Source organism: Hyaena hyaena, unplaced genomic scaffold (assembly GCF_003009895.1).
Source record: "Hyaena hyaena isolate Hyena2069 unplaced genomic scaffold, ASM300989v1 scaffold_2, whole genome shotgun sequence".
Taxonomy (NCBI): domain Eukaryota; kingdom Metazoa; phylum Chordata; class Mammalia; order Carnivora; family Hyaenidae; genus Hyaena; species Hyaena hyaena.
Window position 1 is genome coordinate 5,369,296 of NW_024080634.1, and position 9,799 is coordinate 5,379,094.

The window sequence follows — 9,799 nt, forward strand, 5'->3', positions numbered from 1 at the left end:
GGTATAGATTTGATACAGCATCATTAGGAAACCTTCTGGAACTCTGGCCCCTCCTTTCATAGTGGGACAGAGGTAGGGCCTCGGGGGCTAGGAATCATAGCACTGGATCTCAGAACACAGTTCTACTGGCATCTATGACTATGGTCAGACTTTTGCATCACGAGCCCTCTGTGTGGGCCACAGCACCATCTGCTCCACACACAAGGCCTCTCTTGCACTCCACACAGCCATGTGTTCAGACACCCGCGTGACGGTGGTAAGCAGGACAAACAAGGGCATCAGCTTTGCCATCGTGCGAGACCGGTGCCAGCAGTTCCCTAGGGACGTAGTGCTTACGTCACAGGACAAGGCGCGGGGACAGGTGGCCGTGCAGCAGCTCCAGGCCAAGGGCCTGAGTTCTCACTTCTACCTGCTGGACATCAATGACCTACAGAGCATCCGTACCCTGTGCGGCATCCTTTGCAAGGAGTACAGGTGCCTAGATTGTTGGTCAATAATGCAGGGGTCTTCTTTGACAGTAAGGATATGGGAACTCTTAGGCCAGGAAACTCCCTTAGGGGACCACCCAGGATGTGTTGGGGCTGCTGTCTAAATGGCCGCTCTGGGGCCATAGCTCACGAGACAATCTAAAATGTTCTCCCTAGGGCAGAAGATGGACTGAGGGCACAGGAAGAACAGAACCTTCCAAAAGTTGCAAGCTTTTCCACCCAGAGGACCTTGGCATTGCCATAGGTCAGGCTCTCAGGGACCTCACCTAGGTTTTTCCAAGTTATTCTCTGATTGGACTTTGAGCAGCCCCATGAATTTTTAAATTATTTTAAAATACATAAAATCCCCCAGGGCCATGTGCAGAGATGGCATGTGCACCTCATCTTAGCTTCTTGCAGTGGTGCCAACATACAGAGCTACACAGCATCAACCGGTCAGATAATAAATGTTGGGGTAGACTGTTCACTAACCTGCACACTACTGAGAATTGACCAGATTACACATATAACAAAAATGATATTGTCACTTTATGGAATTTTCTCGATGGCTAACACATATTAATCTATTCTCCTTCCCCGCTACGAGTTGGTGATCATACACCCTTACATATTCAAGTAGAAGTGACAATGAAAACTAACTTCTATAGTACCCGAGGCGTGTGCACAGAACTACTGCCTCTAATGAAACCCCAGGATAGGTGTGACGAGGGGTCTAAGGGGTGGTGTTTCTGACATGGTCTGGCCCCTGACTTCCTGACCTCATCTGAGGGCCCTGTTCCCTCTCCTTGCTCAGCCCCATCAGCCTTATCCTCACCGGGACAGGTGGTCTTCTCCTCAGGACTCTGTACACACAGGTCCAGCACTCAGCAGTGTCCTCTGCCGTGCTGGTCTTTCACAACTGCTCTTTCATCACATTCATGTCTTCATTCCAAACTCTCCTCATAGAGGCCTTTTCCTGACTCTGTGCCCCTTACAGGTGCAATTCCATGGGGATTCCTTCGTGGACCTTTCTTCTCCCTCTCCTTCCCTCTGTGATTTTATTGAGGCTAGTGGACTCTCCAAACTTGTTGGGGCCCACAAAAATCTGTCACCTGCCTAGAACATTCCCAGAGCTCAAGACCCACATAGTTCTCTTCCTGCCCCTCCCTCTCATCTTGATGTCCTCCCCTCCCTCCTCAAATCCCAGCTCTCCAGTCCCCCAATCACACCCCCATCTAACCATCTAAAACACGTCCAGATGACACTTATACTTTCCCAATATCATCCTGGTCATAGGCCCCACCATCCAGCCACCATGATAAATGAGGTCAGCATGCCCACCTCCTGATTATCACTGACCAGGTCCTCACAGTTATCCTTGGATTTTCCCCAACCTTCTTCATTCCAGTTTCTCCAACAGATTCAGCTGTCATTTCTAGACCACCGCAACCTTCCTAAGAAATGGTGCTTCTGTCTTTTCCTTCTGAGTTATTCTCTGTACTCTCTGAGAGCACACTCACTCCTGAAAGCCCTTCAGGAGCAAAGTCCAATCCTAAGCATAACTTGTAGTGATGTCTGTCATCAGATCTGCCAAGGTCCAGGCCCATCAACTCCCCTCACCTTGTTCAATGGTCTGAAGAAAACAAACTGCCATAATTCCTTGATTGTAAACTACCGTTATATTTACCCCCACATTAGTGTGATGTGGGAAACACCACCCATTCATTACACTGATTAAGTAAGATGACACTTTTAAAAAGACTAGGATGTCTGGCCTGAGTGAGTACATGTATGTATAGTTTACTCTTAGTTCTGCCCACATATCCTCTTCTGTCCTGGAATGTTCTACCACTTCCTCTACCACTGGTTTCATTGGTACCCAAAGGGTAGCTCTCAAATATCTCCCGACTCCTTTATTCACAACATTGTTGTAGGACGAGTTCTGTGTGCCAGCACCACACATCCTACATGTATCTCCCTAGAAGGCAAAACTCACTTCCAGCTGATTGTTTTCTCACTTACTGAACAGTGTGGGTATCTGCTGTGTATTGGCTTTGGACAAGAATGAGGAATGATTGCTCTCCTGATTTGATAAGCCAGGCTCTAATCAAACAGTTGATCTTGCCTCAGGAAAACTAGACTCATGGACATGGAAATGCAAGCTATATCTTCAGTGTAAGAGCAGGGTTGTCTTTTCTTTGAAAACACCAGAATTCTTCCATTATTTGGGGAAATGGCAGCCACAGTAGTTGGTGTTACCATAACTTTACACCCTTTAGTGACACTATCAGAGAGAAATCCAAGGGAGGATATTCAAAAGCAAATACTGTCCCACCTGCCCCATACTTCAGAAACCAGGAGACAAAGAACATTCTTGGATGACTTCCACCAGTTGTCTCTGGGCTCAGAACCCATACAAAAGGCCAATGTTTGCTGTACTTTTTGACATGGAAGGACAAACCAAAAGACAGAATTATTACCTTAAGGACATTGAGGGATAGTAGATATTATTTTTTAATCCTATCTTTAAAAAGAGGTTTACTGGGGCGCCAGAGTGGCTCAGTTGGTTAAGTGTCCGACTTCGGCTCAGGTCATGATCTCACGGTTCGTGGGTTCGACCCCCGCGTCGGGCTCTGTGCTGACACCTAGCTCAGAGCCTGGAGCCTGTTTCAGGTTCTGTGTCTCCCTCTCTCTCTGACCCTCCCCTGCTCATGCTGTCTCTATCTCAAAAATAAATAAAACATTAAAAAAAAACTTTTTAATGTTTTATTTAAATAATGTAGCCACAAAAAACAAAATAATAACCTACAATACCCAGGTGCCCACCACCAATTTTAACAAGGCAATCAATATCAAAGCCATGTAAACCCCTTCCCACATTCCATATCGTTTCCCTCCCATTCCCCCAAATTCCTATTCCTGAATGAGAATACTCTCTTTAAAAGGATGAGATGAAGTTCCTCTTTACTGTCTTTTCTATGGTTTTATTTCAAAAGATTTTAAGGTATAAACATCTCTAAGGAAATGAGCAAGCACTGAAAATCTGAACATTCTTGCTCTTCAGATATTAGCTTAAAGTATGAGGTGGAAATACAATCTTGTTAAGGCTGCACTTACCAAGGAAACCTTAAAGAAAGCATTTTCAAGTTTATTTGGAAAGATACTGCTTTGCAACATCCTGTAGCCTAAAAACCACTAGAGGAATTTGGAGGGAAAATTACAATAGTAAAATTATCTCACTCACTCACACACACACACACACACACACACACACACACACTCACATATTGGTTCTAGAAAGGATAGATGGGTGGACATTTCTAGATGTGATGTGCTAGGCATTTTATATAAGGTCCCCATTAATAACCTGGAGGAATCATGGACCTCAAGTTCACAAGTGCAGCTCACTGAAGAACAAGGTCATGTGACATCCAAATTAGTGGTTTTTTCTACTACTCAAAATCCTCAAATCATTTTCCCTATATCCCCATTCTTCAAATGAAGCCTTACCCAATAAGTCCAGAGAAACATAAATAAAAGGACTCTGCTCTATTGGGTCAATGATTCCTTATTCCAAGACTCCCAGTACCTCAGAGAAACCCACAGGAGGCATATTTTAAAACTTTGAAGTGTTTCCCTTGGGTAAATTCCTAGCAGTGCTATTGCTGAGTCATAGGGGAATTCTATTGCTAATTTTTGAGGAACCTCCATACAGTTTTCCAGAGGGGCTGCACCAGCTTACATTCCCACCAACAGTGTAGGAAGGTGCCCATTTCTCCACATCCCCACCAGCATCTAGAGTCTCCTGATTTGTTCATTTTAGCTACTCTGGCTGGCATGAGGTGGTATCTCAGTGTGGTTTTGATTTGTATTTCCATGATGATGAGGGACACTGAGCATCATTTCATGTGTCTGCAGGCCATCTGGATGTCCTCTTTGGAAAAGTGTCTGTTCATGTATTCTGGCCATTTCTTCACTGGATTATTTGTTTTTCGGGTGTGGAGTTTGGTTGAGTTCCTTATAGATATTGGATACTAGCCCTTTATCTGCTATGTCATTTGCAACTATCTTTTTCCATTCTGTCAATTGCCTATTAGTTTTATTGATTGTTTCCTTTGCCATGCAGAAGCTTTTTATCTTGATGAGGTCCCAGTAGTTCATTGAAGTGCTTTCTGAAAACCCCGTATCAGTCGAGTGACTGAAAAACTGGTCCTCTTGATACTAGAAAACATGAATCTTCCAGGGAATGTGATGAATGTTAAATCATCAAAGGTCACAAACACCAGCTTAGACTTACAAACTCTGAATTTCCCTGAGACTCAAATACTGCCCTTGAAGTTTGTGACCCCAGATGAGATGATGTTTAAAATATATTGTGTTGTATAGATCACTGCGGTTCTGGTTTAGGACAGTGAGGTTTGCAGAGTAGGAGACAGTGAGAGATTTCCTAAAAATAGATCCTTGGTCACATCAGGGTAAGGATCTGGATAAACTGTAAGCCCAACACACAACCTGGCCCTACCAGTGCAAGTGTCCTTTCTGACCTGGGTGACATGCTTTTCACAGTGACTATGACAGGGCAACCCTTTTAAAAACTACCTCACACACAGTGTCACACACTCACAGTCACATTCACATACAATCTCTCTAATGCACACTCACATTCACACAAATCTCACACACTGACATGAACTCACATACCCTTAACATAAGAATGTCCCATACACTTCTTAGCACATAGTCTGTGTGCATTTCACTTCAGAGTAGTTGAAATAACACTTGAGAGCCATGTGTCACTATGACGACAAAAATGTTTGGATCAGGAACTCTGCTATGGAAACTCTACAAGTGCTTCCCATTCCTATGTATGTCCTGTCCCGAGCTGTCAGACCAGAAGAGTCTACCTTACACGCAGCTCTAAGGTGAAAGCCTGCTGACAGCCCTCCTGCCCCCTGGAGATGTGGTTAGTGTGTGGGAAAAACCTGGGGTGACGGTTTGGTTGCAGCATCCACATCTAGGATTTTACCTATGAAACCTTTTAATCTCTGTCAGGCTTCCCTCATATACACAGGTAAGCATGTTCACAGCTGATACTAGGCTCCCTTCAATAGACAACATAATAGAAAAAGGTCATTATTTCCTTGCAAACAGCCTACAGAAAGTTAGTAGAGTTTCTCCAACTAATGATTTTACTAAAGGTATGTACAAAATAGTTCCTAGCCCCTATGAGTAAATGTATTGGCCTTTCTGGTAAACCAGTTACCCAGTGTGGGTTCCTCTGCCCCAATCGTGTTCTTTTTCAAATATCTCTTGCTCGGTGTTGCAATTTTGAATCATAAAACAGTTTATCATATTATTACACACGCAGATAATATTTTTGTAAATAAAATAATTATGTTAAGTAGTATTAAAATCTTAGAGGTGCTTAATGAAACATTTGACATATATGTTCCATTAATCCTATACTTAATACACCTTTCTAAAAGGTGTTATGTTACAAAACTGTTAATAATAAGGCACTTTCTAGAAATCACTGTAATTATCTCTAAACAGCACTAAATGAAAGTCATATGGTCATGCATTATCTCTGTCATTGAACTTGTCTGGCACTGCCATTCCTTAGTGGGAAGGAGCTCAGAGTTAAGTGACCATGGTCTACGGCCATACCACCCTGAACCCGCCCGATCTCATCTGACCTTGGAAGCTAAGCAGGTTTGGGCCTGGTTAGTACTTGGATGGGAGAGGTAAGTGACCATGACTGTCTTCCCTGGATATTTCCATAATACAGGGACAGTTTCCTAATGCTATTGAAGCTCTTATTATTCATAAATTCTCATAACCTTTCTATTAGGCTAAAGATACTCATGTAGATATAAAACTAGTAAACTATTTATGCATGTCAACATAAGTTCACTTTTAGGAATACTAGCTATAGTTTCAAAAAAGAATTAGTGATATTGGTTTATCTATACCATGGAATACTACATGGCAATGAGAAACAATGAAATCTGGCCATGTGTAGCAACATGGACGGACCTTGAGGGTGTTATGCTGAGCGAAATAAGTCAGGCAGAGGACAAATATCATATGTTTGCACGNGAAATAAGTCAGGCAGAGGACAAATATCATATGTTTGCACGTATAGGAGGATTAGGAGGAACTTGATGGAGGAACAAGGGGGAAAAGAAGGGGGGAAATGGTGGGGGAAAGGGAGAGAGGCAAGCCATGAGAGACTCTTGAATGCTGACAAAAACTGAGGACTGATGGATGTGGGGGGGGGGATGGGCATGGAGGGGGACACTTGTGGGGATGAGCACTGAGTGTTATGTGGAAACTAATTTGACAATCAACTATTTGTAAAAATTAAAAAAAAAAAGAATTAGTGAGTATTAGTGTGATTAACACCTTTAACACCTTTACTGAGATACAATACACATATCATACACTTCACCCATTTCAGGAATGCAGTTCAGTGGAGTTTAGTTTATGGACAGAGGTGTGGAGCAATCACCACTTCAAGATTAGCACACTGTCATCACACCAAGGAGAAAAAATACCCTTAGCCTCAGCCCTCTTGGTCTCACATTCCCACTGCCATAAGCAAACCTCTAATCTATTTTCTGTCTGAACATCTACTTTTCTGCACATCCCCTATATAGAGAATCACGTAATGAGTAGTCTTTTCTCACTAGCCACTTTATTTTGGATAATGTTATCAAGATTCATCCATGTTGTAGCATTTCTTTTTATAGCATCTCTTTAACATAGGACTGTTCCATTGTCCCTTCCCATGATCATATTGCCTGGAGTTTTCTCACTGCTCCCGAGTTGATGAAATCCCAACATACAGAAAATAGCATGCACCTTGGCCCATGGGGTGATTTGTTTTTACCTGGTTACAGCAGAGTGACAGCCCACAAATTGCACGCAGTCTGTTCTCCTTCAAAAGGTCATCAATAAACTGATTGGTTGGTTGTTGTTTGATAGACACTCGTTCATAGACCACTGCCCATGTGCCCATGAGATATTAAGATGGTCCCAAAGGGGACTTGTAAGGAAAGTGGCTCTCTACTCATGATTGCAGTGCACACCTACATACCTTCTGAAGTACGTTCCTGTATAAGGGGCTACCTTTTCTTTATGGGACATCTGGGCACCGCGCTCCACATTAGATCATTTCTCTGACGTCCTCTGAGACATTATGAGTGCTGCAAGGATCAAGACTGTATCAAGTCCTTCACTTATATAGGAGGACTACATTAACACTCATAGCAAACTGGTAATTGTCTCCCAAATGGACAAATCCAAGCGATTTTGGTATTCATGATTCACATGCATGCCATTCTATTTCACTATTTGTGTTGTATTATGGGAAGAGTGGTCAATGTGTCTAGCATAATGAGCTCAGGAGCTATTAAATACTGCAGTCCAGGAATGCAGCAGAAGTTCATAAGTAAGACTATTGCAGAGGAGGAGCTGGTGGGGCTCATGAACAAGTTCAAGGATGACACAAAGAACAGGTCCACTCACATATGGAGTGTCAAAGATGGGTGCCATGGTCCTATCTAGAATCCATGCCACGAAACTGAGTGAGCAGAGGAAGGGAGACAGGATCCTCCTGAATGCCTGCTGCCCTGGTTAGGTGACAACAGACATGGGTGGAGCTATAGCCACTAAAAGCCCAGAAGAAGATGCAGAGACCCCCATTTACTTGGACATTTACCCTCGGATGCTAAGAGGATTCATGGGGAGTCTATCATGGAGAAGAAAGTTGAACAATGGGGACCTCACTTTCAGATTCCTCCATGGGTCCCATTATGATACTGTCATGATTTGACCTAACAGATTACACTGTCAACAATGTCCTTATTAAAAAAAAAAAAGAAAAAAGAATCATTATCCATATCAAGTACTCATATTGAATTGGCCACTAATTCTGTGAGGACTTCTGTGATTTATTCTGTAATATAGGAGATGGAAAAATGGAATTAATGACAATAATAAATGGATATCATAGATCTAAAAAAATTCTAAGAAAATATCCACATGTGCAGATTATTCCTTGCCAAACAGACCAAAAAACTGACAGAACCTAAGTTAGGTCAAGAGAAGAGACACTTTAACACAGGGGTTGGTAAACATTAGTGAAAGAGTCACATAGTGAATATTTTCACCTTTGCAACCCAATGGTCTCTGTTGGACCTACTCAAACCTGCTGTTGTAGCTTGAAAGTCACTGCAGATGATATATAGATCCATGAATGGGGCTGGACGTCCCTCGCCAGCATACTCTATCAGCCTCTACTATGACATGGGCACCCCACCATGGATAGACCTCCTCTGCGGTCTCGTTAAATATCAAACTCGTTGGAGAAAATGCAGCTGCAAGGTGAGAAATGGGAGTGGGCCCTAGAGGTACATCCATAAGACAACCTGAGATAAGGGGGAAAGTGAATATGGATGGGTCTCAATGCATATGGAGGAATTATGTCAAATCTCCTCAAGGTGAACATGCTATTGATGTAGGGATAAAGTGTCACCACGATTGTAACATTAACATGGTCCAGCAAGATCTCTACAGAAGTTGGAATATACTCATCATTGCTGAGGCTAGTTTGGTGGATACATGCGTGTCTACAGTCCTATTCTTTCCACTTTCGTCTTTCCAACCTTTAGGACAAACAACTGTAAACAAACATCTTCAACTTTGGATCAGGTCATTATGTCAAGGTTCACAAGCCCCACATGAGACTCTCTGCTGTCAGCACAGAGCCCACTTCAGATTCTCTCCCTCTCTCTCTCTCTGTCTCTCAGCTCCTCCCCTGTTCATTCTTTCTCTCTCTTTCAGAATAAACTTAAAAATAAATAAAAGTCTTTTCCTTCAAAAGCGCTATTAATGTATTAATTTTCTCTCTGCTATATGCTTCTCTAAACAGACCCATGAGGACTATGAATGTCTAGGACAAAACAATAATACGTCAACTGCTGGTTTGGAAATCTTTTCCTTGATACCTTAAAAAGAGCAGTGAATTATATATAGCACTTAGTGACTAAAATCTTGGTCTACCCTAAAAATAAGCACTTTTAACAAACATTAAGTATTTATACCCATTAAATTATACATTAAAGCAATTCCTCAGCCACATGAGCTTCATAAACACTCCCTCCCACTTGGGCCCACTGGGATTCACGCTGAGGGAGGAGTCCTGCACACACCCAAGTCTCAGCACAGGACCTCATTCTCTGTATCTCTCTCTTGAGTTTCTACTGACAGAGCAGGGGATCTGTGTCCTCAGAAGCACTTCCCCTCTACAACCAATTTCACTGCATCTT

General features: G+C 42.7%; 1 pseudogene; it reads left to right on the top strand.

The window, feature by feature from the left end:
- The first annotated feature begins 229 nt into the window (after nt 1-229).
- LOC120229884 lies at nt 230-8,288 on the top strand (annotated as a pseudogene).
- The last annotated feature ends 1,511 nt before the right edge of the window (nt 8,289-9,799 follow it).